This window comes from Castor canadensis, chromosome 1 (assembly GCF_047511655.1).
Source record: "Castor canadensis chromosome 1, mCasCan1.hap1v2, whole genome shotgun sequence".
Classification (NCBI taxonomy): Eukaryota; Metazoa; Chordata; class Mammalia; order Rodentia; family Castoridae; genus Castor; species Castor canadensis.
This window is the reverse complement of record NC_133386.1, coordinates 24,983,050-24,998,852: the sequence shown is the minus strand read 5'-3', so window position 1 is coordinate 24,998,852 and position 15,803 is coordinate 24,983,050. Positions and strand designations below refer to the sequence as shown.

Here is a 15,803-nt window from a genome sequence, read left to right as displayed (position 1 = left end):
TAAAGAGTTTTCTTATAAGAAACATATAATTAGATATTATCATTATTATTAGTATAATGTGAAAAGATTTGTCTTTAGTTGGGGTGTTTATGTCATTTACATTTAATATAATTATTAATATTCTTGGACTTACGACTATCTTGTTTTATATTTTCTATTTTGCCATTTTGTTCTTTGTTTCTGTTTTTCATTTTGTCCTTTTCACTTAGTATTTTGTATAATTCCATTTTTATCTACTTTGTTGCATTATTAATTAAAATTGTTTTGCCATTTAAGTGTTTGCTTGATGGCTTATAGTACATAATTTCCCTTATTGCAGGGCACCTTTAACTGATTTTATATCACTTACAAATAATATGCTTCCATTTCTCTCTTGATCTTTGTGTGATCATTGTCAGATATTTTACTTTTACAAAATATACTTTTTAACAAACAATCAATTGTATATATAAAAAAAACTAAATTAAAAGTCTTGTGTATTTGTTCATGTAGTAACTGTTTCTGGTGTTCTTAATTCCTTGGCATAGATCTGTGTTTCCATTTAGTCTCATTTTCTTTCTGCCTAGAAGACTCCCATTAACACATATTTTTTGTAATATGGGTTAGCTGGTATTGAATTCTTTCAATTTTTATATGTCTAAAAAACTCTTATTTCGTTATTTTTGTATTTTTCTTTTGTAATTAGCATGCTGGATTACCAGTTTTCCTCCCAGTACAGTAAAGATGTTGCTCTGTATTTTTGCTTATATTGTTTCTAGTGAGGAATGCCTCACCTTTACCTTTGTTGCTCTATTTATAGCATGAGTTTTCTCTCCATCTGCTTTTAAGATTTCCCTTTTGGAGCTGGTTTTGAGCAATATGATCTTGAAGTGCTTCAGTGTAATTTTCCTCATTCTTCTGCTAGGGGTTTGTTGAACTTCTTGGATCTGTGCGTTTTTTTTTTTTATCAAGTTTGAAATATTTTTGGCTTTCATTTCCTCACATTCTTTTTAGTCCCCTGCTTTGGGGACTTTAATTACAAACAAATAAGTTGGGTCAACTGAAATTGCCTCAAAGTGCACTGATGTGTTTTTTTTTTTTTTTTAATTCATTTTTCTTTCTATGCTCCATTTTGGAAACTTTACATTGCTATTTATACAACTTTGTCAGTCTTCTGTTCCGCAATATCTAGTCTGTTATTTTGTCAGACATTGCATTGTAATATATAAGACATCAGAGTTTTTATCTCCCAAAGTTTGATTGTGCCTTCATTTAATTTTAGAAATTTACTGAATGAAGTTATAATGAGTGTTGCTATGTTTATGTTTGTTACTTCTAACATATCTGTCAGTTTCTATTATTTTTTCCCTCATTTTGTGTCAGGGTTTTCTTCTTTGACTCTTTCTAATCTTTGCTAATCTTTATTAATCTTGTGACATTATGGGTTTTACTTGCTAGGTGCTGGGTATTTTTTGTATTCTTAAAAGACTCTTGAGCTTTCTTTTTTTCTGGGATATAGCTAAATAACTTGAAAAAACTGCATCCTTCTGATACTTAAGACATTAGTTATAGCAAGGGTGGCATTTACTCTGAGACTAATTATTTCTTCTACTGAACTTACCTATGAATTAAAGATTTTTTTCTGGCTCAAGCTTGTCTATCAGCTATCTGTATCTGTCTGTATTGCTAAGTACTATATGTTTTAGTGCTTTCAGGTGGGTTTCTCCTCAGCATTAAGTAATTTCCTCACATGTTTACTCTGCTGTGTACCTCAGCTCCTCTACAGGTCTCTAATGTGTTCTCTGTTTACTTCTCTCTTCTCCAGTGCTATGAGCTATGAACTCTAGCTTCCTGGGTCTTCTTGGACTCTCAGCTTGTTAACATCAACTTGGAGAGCCTACCAAGTCCCACCTGACTTCTTTCTTCTGGCAACTCTACCTAATACCTCTCTTAAGACAGTAACTGTAGTAATCACAGACTTTGCCTTGTTTATTTCTTGTCTTTCAGAAATTACTCCTTTGTTTCTCGATGTCCAATGCCTTAAAAATTATATTCAATATTTCATTCAGGTTTTTGTTTGTTTTTAGGCAGTGATGATAAATTTGTTCTTTCTTACTCTGTGTTGGCCAGAATAGAAGTTTATCAGTTTTTCTTATTGTTTAGTTCTCTGCTCTAGAAATTCTATAGTTTGTTTTTCAAAGTCAATATTTCAGTTAAATTCTAAAAACTACAGAGGAAAGTAGAACGTTTCCTGTATAATTTATTCTTGATATTCCTTTGTGTGCAACATAAGAATATATAGCTATTCCTTTCATTATCTTCATGCAGACAAGTACAGTGCCCAACTATTCTTTACTGGTGTAACTATAAGCTATCTCTCCTTCTGACCATTGTCTGCAGACAATGTCTTTATGAGAGCAAAAAGCATTTTGACAGGATGAAAGGGAAGAAAAAATAGTGAAATCATAATTGTGTAGTTGTTCATATTTTTCTTTCTAGTTGCAGGATTTAATGTTTTTTAACAACTAAATTTCACTTGGTTGTATTTCAACCAGGAGTTGCTAATTTACAGTAGGAGAACAAATTTTAGGAAGTTTTCAGAATCAAGGTATCATATTCTTAGGAATTGGGCTCAAGAAAGATTTATCTAGTTGATGATACAGAAGGAACATATGGTGGTTTTAACCAGAAAATGAGATAAAAAATTACCAAATGGAATGTACTGATCTACAGGACTTGGAACAAGGACCTAGAGAGGCCCACAGCTAAAAGTAAAATGATGAAAAAGAATTGTTAGAGTCATTGATATTCTGAACCTGTGCCAGAATGATTAATTTAATGTGAAGACTATATTTGCAGTTTCCTACATTTTATCTATGATGATTATCTCAGTTATTCAACTGAACTAAAATTTATTTATGTATTTGAGAGTACTGCTCGTGGTGGTTAGCAAGAGATAAGATTAGGGGAATATTACACTTGTGAAGAGGAAGTGAAGAAGGCACAGAACCCAAGTATGTGGTCCAAATGCAGTTCTTTCATCAACCTGTTCAGTATTCATGGAAAGATGGACTATGAATAAGTAGTATAAAGCAGAAACTTGTGTTAGATGAAGGTCTTTAGTCAGGGTACTTGGTCCTTTGGAGATAAGCAACTTACTTCTTTGGGGGAGAGATACCAGATTTTATTATAGCTACATTAGAGAAAGCCATGTTTAGACAGTAAAATGGAGGAAGACTGTAGATCCCAGCAGAGGCAAGAAGTACTATTCTAATGACAAAATTGGGAATCTTTCTTCTCCTAGATGTGTCTCATTCTTTTTTGTTGCATTTCACCACTTCTATGCTTTTTTGTTTCTTCATTTACTTGTCTAATATTTCAATATTTTATGATTTTTTTCTTTGATTTTTAATTTCATGAATATTTTATTACCTGTGCTGTCCACCTCCTTCTAATCACATTCTACTTGCCACCTTTGCAAACTATATTTTTATGGGGGCAATGAAGATTTTGTCCAGGGAGAAGGAGAAGAAAGAATTTTCTTCCCGTATTTTCTGCGACAAATGATGTTGCCCTGCATGGAATGAAGACACATTTCTCTAGTATTATTAGGCTTAGTCTTGATGGGACCTTGAAAAGAACAGTAAACAGGAGGAGGAAGAAAAAGACCATGCTCGTTGCCTCCTTTCTTACGCATGTAGCAGAAATATAAGACCACAGAGGATAACTTAGTGACCTTATGTTTTGTGGCATGGTCTTCCCAACTCTTGGGAGTATTCCTTCTCACATGGGCACAGAAAACTCCTCTCACACTTCTCTGGGTGCTAAAAAAGAAAAAAAGGTCACAGGTGGAAAACATGATATTCCTATCCAAATACAAAATCTAGTGGCTTTAAACTAAATTCATCAATCACCTGTTGAGTACCTACTGTGCACAAAGTACAGGAATGATTGAGTTTAAAGCTGCATAAGCAATTATCTTTAATTTTTAGGAACTATAATCCCAGGAAGCACAATATATACTGGAAAGAGCAAAGAATAAATAAAAAATAAAAATAAGGGTTGTGAGAGGGACAGTGGGAATTTATGAGAAATTATTTTTTTGTTATGAGGTTAAAGGAAGCTTGGTGGAGCCTTGAATTTCATCTGGTTTCTAAATGATGACAAAGAGTGAATGTTGTATAAAGGCATAGGGTTAAGAAAGTACAAAGGACATTTGTAAAGGGTGTGGCAGAAGGATAACAAGAATATGAAACATGCTGGGATTCAGCAGGTTGGACTTTATTCTACAGGGAAAAGGCAATCATTGATGGGTTCCAAATGGAGGGTGAGAACATGGGGAATTATGCACATGGATAATTGCATTAGTTGTGTAATGGGGAGTGGGACTCCCCATTGGGAGAGGATAGTGGGAAGTAGACCAATCAGGAAAGAAGAGTAGGAATATGAACCAGATCTTGGTGACAGTTACAGTTGAACACAGGTTATGAGTGAAACCACAGAGCTAGATGACTTCACTTAGAATGCTGGGCTTGCCATGGATCTGCCAGGACCTTGAGGGAAGTTACTTAACTTTTCTATGCCTTCAGTTTCCCTGTCTGTAAGTCAAGGGTCAGAGAGTAGTTATTTCATAGAAAGATTAAGGATTAATCTTAATGTGATTAATCTGAATTAAAAGGTATAAAGCACTTAGAACTACATCTAACAAATAGGAAGCACTCAATAAATGTTGTGTTTTATTAGTGAGACAGTGTTAAGAGGAGACAATAAAGAGTGGATTTGAAAGTTATCTTACTACATAATTATGTCATTATTTATTATGGAGTTATTTTCAGCTATTTGCCTATTAAACATAATTTTGTCATTTAGTAAGCAAAGCAACAAATCAAGTTGTTATCATAGTATTTATTACGTTTCATTTATTTCTTGTGAGTGATTTCTTCTTGAATATGTCTCAGACTTTGACATAATATGTTAGATTGCCCCTGACATATATTAATTTTAAAAAGGAGCTTGAAAATGTGGTAGGGCTGTTTGATTAGAGTTACCTACCATCTATCTATGTATCTATCATTTATCTATCTATATCTATCTATCTATCTATCTATCATCTATCTATCTATCATCTATCTAATAGATGTACAGATTTTTTTTAACCTTCCTATGTAGCACCTGACCAATGAGAAATGAAAGCTCTTTTGTAGATTCAATGATGTAACCTTCATAATATTGGGAGGTAAGAAAAGCTGTATAATTTGAAATTTATACTGGTAGTCCCAATGATCTCTGCTCACTTTTCTTTCTCTCTCGGTTCTACTTTACTGCTTAGGTTGTTGCTACAGTATTGAGGGGACTCACCCTCCAGAGATCAGAGATGTGCCCAGAAGCAGTGAGAGGGACTGGCGGCTTCCTCCAGTTGACCTACCTAGCCCTTTTAAGTTCCCTCCCATGGGACCTTGGGCAAAAAGGCATAAGTCAGAATGAGGCAGAACAAGAAAAAAAAAAAAATCAAGAAATGCTTTGTTTGTTAGAAACAAGGAAAAGAAGAAAATAGAGAGAGATAAGCAACTTTCCTTTACAGCTTCCTGTGCAGTCTGAGCTTGAAGTAGGCTTATCTGTAGTCTAGACCACATTGAAAATGTGAAGGTCATGATAACAAAGGCATCTGCATCAATATCTAACTGTAAAATGTTTATCTTGATTAACTGTGGGCTTTACAATTATGTAGGACCTAAGAAAGAAGCCATGGTAAGTGTTGGTGAAATGGCCAAGGCCATCTGTGGACAGCCAAAGCCCCTCTATGGGAAGATTTGAATGGGAGGTGGGGTGTGACCTTGTGATTCAGGGTACCTTTTGACTTTTCTCTTTTATGGGCCCTTCCTTGGTAATGGACATGAGGCTATCTTCCTTTCTCACCTCTGACAGAGGTTGAGGTAAAAAAGACCAGAGACCCTGAACACACTCTTGATTCAGGTTAATTAACAGCAGAGGCTAAAGCATTTATGGCATTTAAGACATCCCTTTGATGCTGTTCCTCAACTCTACTGAGGATGGGTTATCGGACATCAGGGAGAGATTAACTCACATTCAGCCGTTAAAAATAAATATAGATGAATAGTTACTGGCAGAGAAATTTGTTCATGAAATGCTCTTAAGTGTGAAAGGCTTGTAATCAACATTGTGCACAACATGATCTCTGTTTATGGGCCAAAACAAACTCACCACACACATCACACGAGTGCTGAGAAGATGGTTTAACCAAGTCTAATCATGGCTGCCTCTGGTGCGAGACAGTGTGAAATGTTTATGATCTGAGTGTGTGCCCCTCTAAATTCTCATGCTTGGATTATAGGGGTAGAGCCCTCATGGATGGGTTAATTTTGTCTCAGAGGAATGTGTGATCTCCCTCATGCAGGACTGGATTAGTTACTATAAGTGAGTTGTTATAAAGCAAGGCTGCCTCTCTTCCCCCTGTGCCCACCTGCCCTTCTGCTTTCTACCATGCATGGAAGCAGCCTTCATCAGAAGCTGGTCATATGTGGGTACCATGTTCTTAAACTTCTTTGCATCTAGAACCATGAGCCAAATAAACCTCTTTTCCTTGCAGTTTACTCAGTCTCAGGTATTCTGCAATAGCATCAGAAAATGGGCTAAGACATGAGGTTTGCTGTGTGTGTATGTGTTTATCTTTTTTTGTTCAATGAAAACCATTCTGAATTTTCATAATAAGAAAAGCATTAACCCATGACAGTACTAAGCAATGTAGCCCAACTCTCTAGAGAGCTGTGTGAATGAATGCAGTTCCTATTTCTCTTTGCCTTCTATTGTCCTCTCTCTCTCTCTCTCTCTTTCTGTCTTTCTCAGAAAGCCTAAAGTAGCAGCCTTCATCCCTAACAAAGATCCTAGAGTGTGGGAGACTGAACCAATGCAGAAAAGAAGAAGCTGAGGAGAGCTCTTCACTCTTGCTCCTTCCAGCCCAAATCATCCCTCTTCCATCTTCCTACCAACATCCCTTTAGCAGAAAGAGATAAGTGAGTTGAACTGCTAACACTGGGAGAAATACTTTCTTTCCCACAATGCTGCCTATTATTTCAGGCGAACTGTTGAATAGAGGTAAGGAAGAACTCGTTCTTAGTACATATGCTCCTCTATCCTGAACACTTTCAATACAGTTTCAGTGCTGGGCCAGCTTTAGGATCTCTCTCCTTGGCTTTCTATGACTAGTGACCTGTGAGAGCTTTCTCTTTGCAAAGCTGACTTTTAAACCGACACCCAAAGTAGCAGTTACACTTACACAAGAGAAGATGAGGAAACCTCAGGCTGGTTCCCTTGCTCATCAACTGCCATTATCTGGGCAACTTCTGAAGAAGGAGAAAAAACAACAGGCCGCATTATAATTTGGACAACAGTGACAAGGTGCTGGTCAAAGCAAGAAAATCCTAACTGTAGTGGAATGAAGTGTGGGAAACTCTAGAATTTCACTGATTATCCATTGATAAAATAACAGAAGTCTATTTTTTCCCTTCTCAGGGCCCCCTTTATTCACAACCTGAATGTGAAAAGTAAGAAACCCAACTTACTCAAACTTTACACTGCTCTAATTGTGTGTGGGATGCTGTCATTTGAGAGTGCTGCTTCAAATCTCTTTTCTGAAGGACTCCATACAGAGCAAGTGCCCTGTCACCTTCTCTATCCTTTGAGGAGGTGGTGAAGGAACAACAGTTGATTCTTTCATTGCCACTGTTTGTTTTTTAGGAGGTATGTAGCCTTTGTTTTTTGGTCTCATCTTCCTCAACTTCTGCAGCAGCAGGGCTCCTCTCCTTGCCATTGTCTTCAGAAAGCACATTTTCATGACAAAGCCTGCTCTGAAGTGAAAGCCTCTTTTTCTTCCTACCTGTCTTATTTGCACCCAACTCACCTTAACTCCATCCTTCCCAGCCCTGTTCCATAATATCAATAGCAAGACACAGAACCTGATTTGGAAATTGAAACCACAGCAAAAGCTGACTTTTTTTGTGCAGGATAAGAGCAGTTTAATTGTCCTTGAAAATATCAACTTGTTGGAAACAGGAGTGATTACTATTTCTTGCATTAAACACAGGAATAAGAATCATTCTTTGATGCAATTTTAGATTTTCCTAATGGCAAATGGAAATGCTGAGACCACTATCTACAGCTAGTTAAATGCATGACAGGCTAAGAGAAAGATTTATATTTGAGGAGTGAGCATAGTTTAACTTGTCTTGCATCTATAGATTGTCTCCTACATATTCAGCTAGCAGAACTAATAGGTAACTCAATTGGATAGGAAAAGGCTCTTCTGTTCCATGTTTCTACTCTTCTAGGGTTGGGGGGATCTTGAAAGCCATTACTTCTGGAGACCTCATGAACCTAATTCTATTTCCTATAATTTTTCAAAATTAGTAGGCTTCATTTGGGAGTTGTCTGGGCTTTTGATCTGTGTTGTTTTGACCTAGGGAAGATCTTTTCTTAAAGTTATCAAAAGCTCAAGAGAGCTTCTTACTGAGTGCCACCTTACCCCCACCCATCCTCCATGAGGAACTCAAGCTTACTAGGTATCAGAGTGGATGTCTATTGAGCTTTGGATGACTGTAGGCTTCTGAGTTCCTCATTGTAAAAAGTGGTTATAAAGCCAGAGGAAAAAGTCATAAATTCATAGTTGTTTGGTTCCTGTTTATTTCTCATATCTGAAGGTCTGCTCTACCCCCTTCTATGCTAGACTTGAGTCATTCTGAAATAATAGGAATTCTTGGACAGGCTTATTCTCTTCTTTCCCCAGATTCTTTCCACATTATTCCTTTATTTATTTATTTATTTTATTTATTTTATTCTATGTGCATACAATGTTTGGGTCATTTCTCCCCCCTTCCCCCCACCCCTTCCCTCTCTCCTTTTACCCCCTCGCTACCAGGCACAAACTGTTTTGCCCTTATCTCTAATTTTGTTGTAGAGAGAGTATAAGCAATAATAGGAAGGACCAAGGGTTTTTGCTGGTTGAGATAAGGATAGCTCTACAGGGAGTTGACTCATTAATTTCTTGTGCATGTGTGTTACCTTCTAAGTTAATTCTTTTCAAACTAACCTTTTCTCTAGTTCCTGGTCCCCTTCTCCTATTGACCTCTGTCGCTTTAAAGTTTCTGCATTAGTTCCTTTGCATTGAGGACATCAAATGCTATCTTGTTTTTTTTGAATTTCTTGCCTATCCTCTATACCTCCCTTGTGTGCTCTCACCTCATCATGTGATCAAAGTCCAATCCCCTTGTTGTGTTTGCCCTTGGTCTAAATTCCACATATGAGGGAGAACATATGATTTTTGGTCTTCTGGGGCTGGCTAACCTCGCTCAGGCTTATGTTCTCCAGTTCCATCCATTTCCTGCAAATGATAAGATTTCATTCTTCATGGCTGAATAGTATTCCATTGTGTATAAATACCACATTTTCTTAATTCATTTATCAATAGTGGGGCATCTTGGCTGTTTCCATAACTTGGCTATTGTGAATAATGCTGCAATAAACATGGGTGTGCAAGTGCCTTTGGAGTAACCTGTGTTGCATTCCTTTGGGTATATCCCCAAGAGTGGTATTGCTGGATCATTTGGCAGATCTATGTTTAGGTTTTTAAGAAGCCTCCAAATTTTTTTCCAGAGTGGTTGTACTAGTTTACATTCCCACCAACAGTGTAAGAGGGTTCCTTTTCCCCTGCATCCTCACCGACACCTGTTGTTTAGTGGTGTTGCTAATGATGGCTATTCTAACAGGGGTGAAGTGGAATCTTAGTGTGGTTTTAATTTGCATTTCCTTTATGGCCAGAGATGGTGAGCATTTTTTCATATGCTTTTTGGCCACTTGAATTTCTTCTTTTGAGAAAGTTCTGTTTAGTTCACTTGCCCATTTCTTTATTAGTTCATTGATTTTGGGAGAGTTTAGTTTTTTGAGTTCCCTATATATTTTGGTTATCAGTCCTTTGTTTGATGTGTAGCTGGCAAATATTTTCTCCTACTCTGTGGGTGGTCTCTTCACTTTAGAGACCATTTCTTTTGATGAACAGAAGCTTTTTAGTTTTATGAAGTCCCATTTATCTATGCTGTCTCTTAGTTGCTGAGCTGCTGGGGTTCCATTGAGAAAGTTGTTGCCTTTACCTTACCTATTAATTCTGAAGTATTTCCTACTCTTTCCTGTACCAACTTTAGAGTTTGGGGTCTGATATTAAGGTCCTTGATCCATTTTGAGTTAATACTGGTATAGAGTGATAAACATGGATCTGGTTTCAGTTTTTTGCAGACTGCTAACCAGTTTTCCCAGCAGTTTTTGTTGAAGAGGCTGCTATTTCTCCATCATATATTTTTAGCTCCTTTGTCAAAGACAAATTGGTTATAGTTGGTGGCTTCATAGCCAGGTCCTCTATTCTATTCCACTGGTCTTCATGTCTGTTTTTGTGCCAGTACCATGCTGTTTTTATTGTTATTGCTTTGTAGTATATTTGAAGTCAGGTATTGTGATACCTCCTGCATTGTTCTTTTGACTGAGTATTGCCTTGGCTATTTGTGGTCTCTTGTGTTTCCAAACAAATTTAACGGTAGATTTTTCAATCTCTTTGATGATTGTCATTAGGATTTTGATGGGAATTGCATTAAACATGTAGATTGCTTTTAGGAGTATAGCCATTTTTACTATGTTGATTCTACCAATCCATGAGCATGGGAGATCTCTCCACTTTCTATAGTCTTCCTCAATCTCTTTCTTCAGAAGTTTATAGTTTTCCTTGTAGAGGTCTTTCACATCTTTTGTTAGGTTTACAACTAGGTATTTGATTTTTTTTGAGGCTATTGTAAATGGAATTGTTTTCATACATTCTTTTTCAGTTTGCTCATTGTTAGTGTATAGAAATGCTAATGATTTTTCTATGTTGATTTTATATCCTGCTACTTGCTATAGCTATTGATGATGTCTAGAAGCTTCTGAGTAGAGTTTTTTGGGTCTTCAAGGTATAAGATCATGTCATCTGCAAATAGGGATATTTTGACAGTTTCTTTACCTATTTGTATTCCTTTTATTCCTTCTTCTTGCCTAATTGCTCAGGCTAGGAATTCCAGTACTATGTTGAATAGGAGTGGGGATAGTAGACATCCTTGTCTAGTTCCTGATTTTAGAGGGAATGGTTTCAGTTTTTCTCCGTTAAGTATAATGCTGGCTGTAGGTTTGTCATATATAGCTTTTATAATGTTGAGGTACTTTCCTTCTATTCCTAGTTTTCTTAGAGCTTTTATCATGAAATGGTGTTGGATCTTATCAAAGGCTTTTTCTGCATCTATTGAGATGATCAAGTGGTTTTTGTCTTTGCTTCTGTTAATGTGGTTTATTACATTTATTGATTTTTGTATGTTGAACCACCCCTGCATTCCTGGGATGAAGCCTACTTGGTTGTGGTGAATGATCTTTTTGATGTGTTGTTGAATTCGGTTTACCATTGTTTTGTTGAGGATTTTTGCGTCAATGTTCATTAAGGAGATTGGCCTATAGTTCTCCTTTTTGGAGGTGTCTTTGCCTGATTTTGGGATAAGTTTAATACTGGCTTCATAAAATGTGTTAGGCAGTTTTCCTTCCCTTTCTCTTTCATGGAACAGTTTAAGGAGGGTTGGTATCAAAATTCTTCTTTAAAGGTCTGATAGAATTCAGCAGAGAACCCATCAGGTCGTGGACTTTTCTTTTTGGGAGACTCTTGATTGCTGCTTCAATTTCATTTTGTGTTATAGATTTATTCAGGTGATTGATGTCCTCTTGGTTCAGTTTTGGATGATCATAAGTATCTGGAAATCTGTCCATTTCTTCAAGATTTTCAAATTTATTTGAATATAGGTTGTCAAAGTACTCTCTGATGATTTCCTGGACTTCCATGGTGTTTGTTGTTATCTCCCCTTTTGCATTCCTGATTTTGTTGATTTGAGTTTTTTCTCTCCTCATTTTAGTCAGGTTTGCCAGGGGTCTGTCGATCTTGTTTGTTTTTTCAAAGAGCCAACTTTTTGTTTCATTAATTCTTTGTATGGTTTTATTTGTTTCTATTTCATTGATTTCAGCTCTTATTTTTATTATTTCTCTCCTGTTTGTTTTGGGATTTGCTTGTTCTTGTTTTTCTAGGAGTTTGTGATGTAACATTAGGTCATTGATTTGAGATCTTTCTGTCTTTTTAATATATGCACTCATGGCTATAAACTTTCTTCTCAGGACTGCCTTTGCTATGTCCCATAGGTTGTGTTTGGAGTGCTCTTCCTTTCTTTGCTCCTGGTTAACTTCCATTTGTTTAACTCCTGAATTCTCAAAAATTCTGTTAGATGATCCTCCTATATAAGTTTACGATTGGCAAGATAAAACAACCATAAAAGGAAAGAAAAGTTTCAGAAAATCTTCCATTTAAAAAAAATCTCTGATCCCCTTTTCTGTTCTAAAACATGGAATTTAGAAGCCCAAATGACCTCTTGTCTTTGATTCTTAAAAAAATTGACCCATTGTTCTCTGAAACCAGAATAATAATCCAGGCCAAAAATTAATAAGTCTATACCACAGTAGGACTTATTTAAGTATTCCATAAACAAATAAGCCAATTAAGGAAACATAAGAAGTTTTCTTAGTGGAAAGGCCAACCTAAGACATTTATTTCTAAAGGTATTTGGGGATATACAGAGGTAATATAAAACCTTGATTTATAATAGTTTACCACTTAATTGGGATAAGGGACTTATATTAATTTTTTATTTCTATGTAATAAATTAACACAAATAATAGTGATTTTAAACAACACCTATCAGGTCACAGTTATGTAATTTACAAGTCTGACCATGGCTCAACTTTATTACTTGTGTGGGGTCTCACACTAAGGTATGGTTGAAGCTGAGTTCTCTTTTTTTTTTGTGGTACTGGGGTTTGGACTCAGGGCCTACACCTTGAGCACTCCACCAGCCCTTTTCCTGATGGGTGATTTTTAGATAAGGTGTTTGGAAGTATTTGCCTGAGTTGGCTTTGATCTCTGCCTCCTCAGTCACTAGGATTATAGGCATGAGCCACCGGTGCCCGGCAGAAGCTGAGTTCTTATCTGGAATTTGAATCCTCTTCCAAGCTAACTCAGTTTTCATGCAGTTGTAGTGCTGAAGTTGCTTTTTTCTTGCTGGCTGCAAGGGCTGCTCTCAGCTCCAAGATGCTACTCTCTGGTCCTCGCCGTGAGTGCCCTCCATCTTCAGAGCCAGTGTCAGAAAATCCTGGTTGCCTCAGATCCCTTTCATACTTCAAAACTGTTTCAACAAGAAGAACCCAGTTCCTTTTTAGGTCTCAGGGTGATTAGGCAAGGTTAGGTTAACTAAGACCTGACTTAAACATGGAAGTTCTTTTCCATAGTATTCACAGGTATTCCCACAGTCCAGGGAGGGGACTATACAAGAGGTGGGGGGTTGCTTCTGTCATCTTAGAATTTTGCCTTTTACAACACTTCATGGGTAAGACATCATAAGATAAATCCAACCTGAAGGGTATAAAGTGTTACGGGAATACAAAATAGGAATAGAACCTTTCTCTATGACAGTATGTGCTTAGCATCGAGCTCAATGAATAATTGATAGTATGTGGGGAATCTGTATGTACTAAGAGCACAACAATACATTGGACAGCATTAATCAGAATAAGCTTTTTATGTCAGAATTTTTTGAGGTGCAAATTAGATAGTTTTTCAAGTTTCTGAGCAAGGGAATGTGAAGTCTAGTAGACAACATTCTGGTCTGGGTAGAGTAGGTAAAGGGGTTCACACATCTAGGCATTGTGAGCCATTGTGAGGGGAAAACTGGAAGAATTTTGAGGGAAAGCCCAGTCAGGAATCCCAGCATATAGCTTGGTATCAAAGGCAGGGCATCTGGGATTAAGCATAGTTGCCTTTAGTGACACAATGCTTTTCTTATTTACTGAGGTGCCTGCAAAATATGCATTCACCTAGGTTATTAAATTCCCAGTCAATAGATCTCTTTGGAAGAATTTATGCATTTCCCTTAGTAATGCTCTGATAACCTGGCAACAAATGAGATAGATCTACCCAGACTAAGCTTCCATACCTGGGCAGTATTTTCTAGGTTCTAGCAGGAGATTAAATTGTAATCTTGTAAGTGCTTCTGTGGAGTCACCAAAGAAAAACAACGACCAAGTGCTTCCTGGTTATGTAACTCCTTCGTTTGAAGCAATTTGAGAGCTTTCTGGAGAGTTCTGTTTAGAGATGTTCTCCATTCCTGTTTCACAAATGAAAGTAAAGGTGTTCTAAAGGAAACTGACTTGCCCAAGGTCTTAGTAAATCAGTTGAAGCACAGGAAAGTTAATGCAATATCCCCAAATAGTGTAATATGGAGATAATGAAGCCAGGTAGATACTCTAAAGTGATATTTGGATTTCTAATTTGGATCTACACTTTATACATTTCATGAACAATTCTCTCATTGTCTCCAAATCTCTTCATGCAGAAAATCTGGGTAGTTTATAAAGCAACATATTTGTTGAAGACTCAGACAAACTGACTGACTAAAGATGTGTGTTTGGAATTTTGAGGTTTAAAGAATTTATTTGGTAAATACAAAATTGAGTCATTCAAAGTGATAGGCTAATTATAATAATGCTTTGCAACAGCATTGGGAACTTCCTCTGAAATTCTCAGGAAGGAATATTCAAGACGTTGTTACTTCTTATTTAAGGTCCAGTTCTAAGAACTCCACAGTAGGTCAGAAAGCCTTGACCACTACATACCACAACTCTCAGCTGGTAAAGGAGAAGTCAGAGAGACACGTAAGTAGGAAAGGATGACATATTTAGCTGAAGGGAAACAAATATAAGCATAAGCCTATTAAAATTTCACTTCACTGTGGTTGAAGTTCCAATGAAGAGTAAACAAAGTTACAACTTGTTATGTAAGAGTAAAGGAAGAGTCTACAGAAGGACTTGGAAGTTTGTGGCTTATATCTGGTAACACAGTTTTAGAATGTGTTTGCTCATTTTAATAATGGTGGCGAATTCCCACTGGGATATTACTTATATGGGCACTTGGAGAGGTTTGGGTACAGTGAATTCCATCATACATTAATATAACAAGAACAATGTCCTAAAATGAACTACAAGTGACATGGATGTTGGATGTTTGTGAGGTAAGCTCCTGAACTATGAGTTTGCATGCTTTTTGTAACAATTTGCTGTTAAAGTAGAACACCAGACATTTTCTGACATTAAGTAGGAAAACACAGAGTATTTTAAAATGGTGAGTTTTAAATTAGGAAACAACAGCAAAGTATCTGGAGGGACAAAATACACCAAAGGAAACCCACAAACCACAAGCTAAGACATTGTTACTCTGTGGACTAACCAAGACAAAATACTCCCAAGAGCTGCTTTTAGCTCAATACTGAATACTCAGGGCACTAAAATGCATCTGCTCTGTTTTTCTAGTTTTTGTTTTCTTCTTTGCCTACTGTCATTCTGTGTCAGAAATGAGAATGAAATGTGACTCCAATTATTGAAAACCAGAGGCTAGAGTCCAGTAAAGACTACCTACTAAAGGAAAGCACCAAGACCTAATAGCTTTGCTGCTTTTTGATGCTTTCATGATGAGTAAGACTTAATGGAAGACCAAAAATCGAATCAAGCAAGTCTCTCTTCATTTAGAGAATTGAAGGCATATATGAGAGAATCAAAAGTCAATATTGTCACTTTGGTATAGGCATTAGAACCAGGCTGGCAATACACAGACTTTCAAGATTGTTGGGGAGGGAGGGAGGAGTTTAATTAGA

The 15,803-nt window shown here is 36.8% G+C and overlaps 1 long non-coding RNA gene across 1 annotated transcript in view; it reads left to right on the top strand.

Annotated features, from left to right (window-relative positions):
- Positions 1-14,748: 14,748 nt before the first annotated feature.
- The window catches only part of LOC141423253 (uncharacterized), a 79,564-nt gene continuing 78,509 nt past the window's right edge, over positions 14,749-15,803 (top strand). Inside the window, exon 1 of the long non-coding RNA XR_012447973.1 lies at positions 14,749-14,808. This is a non-coding gene — a long non-coding RNA (uncharacterized lncRNA). The remainder of the gene's footprint in view (positions 14,809-15,803) is intronic.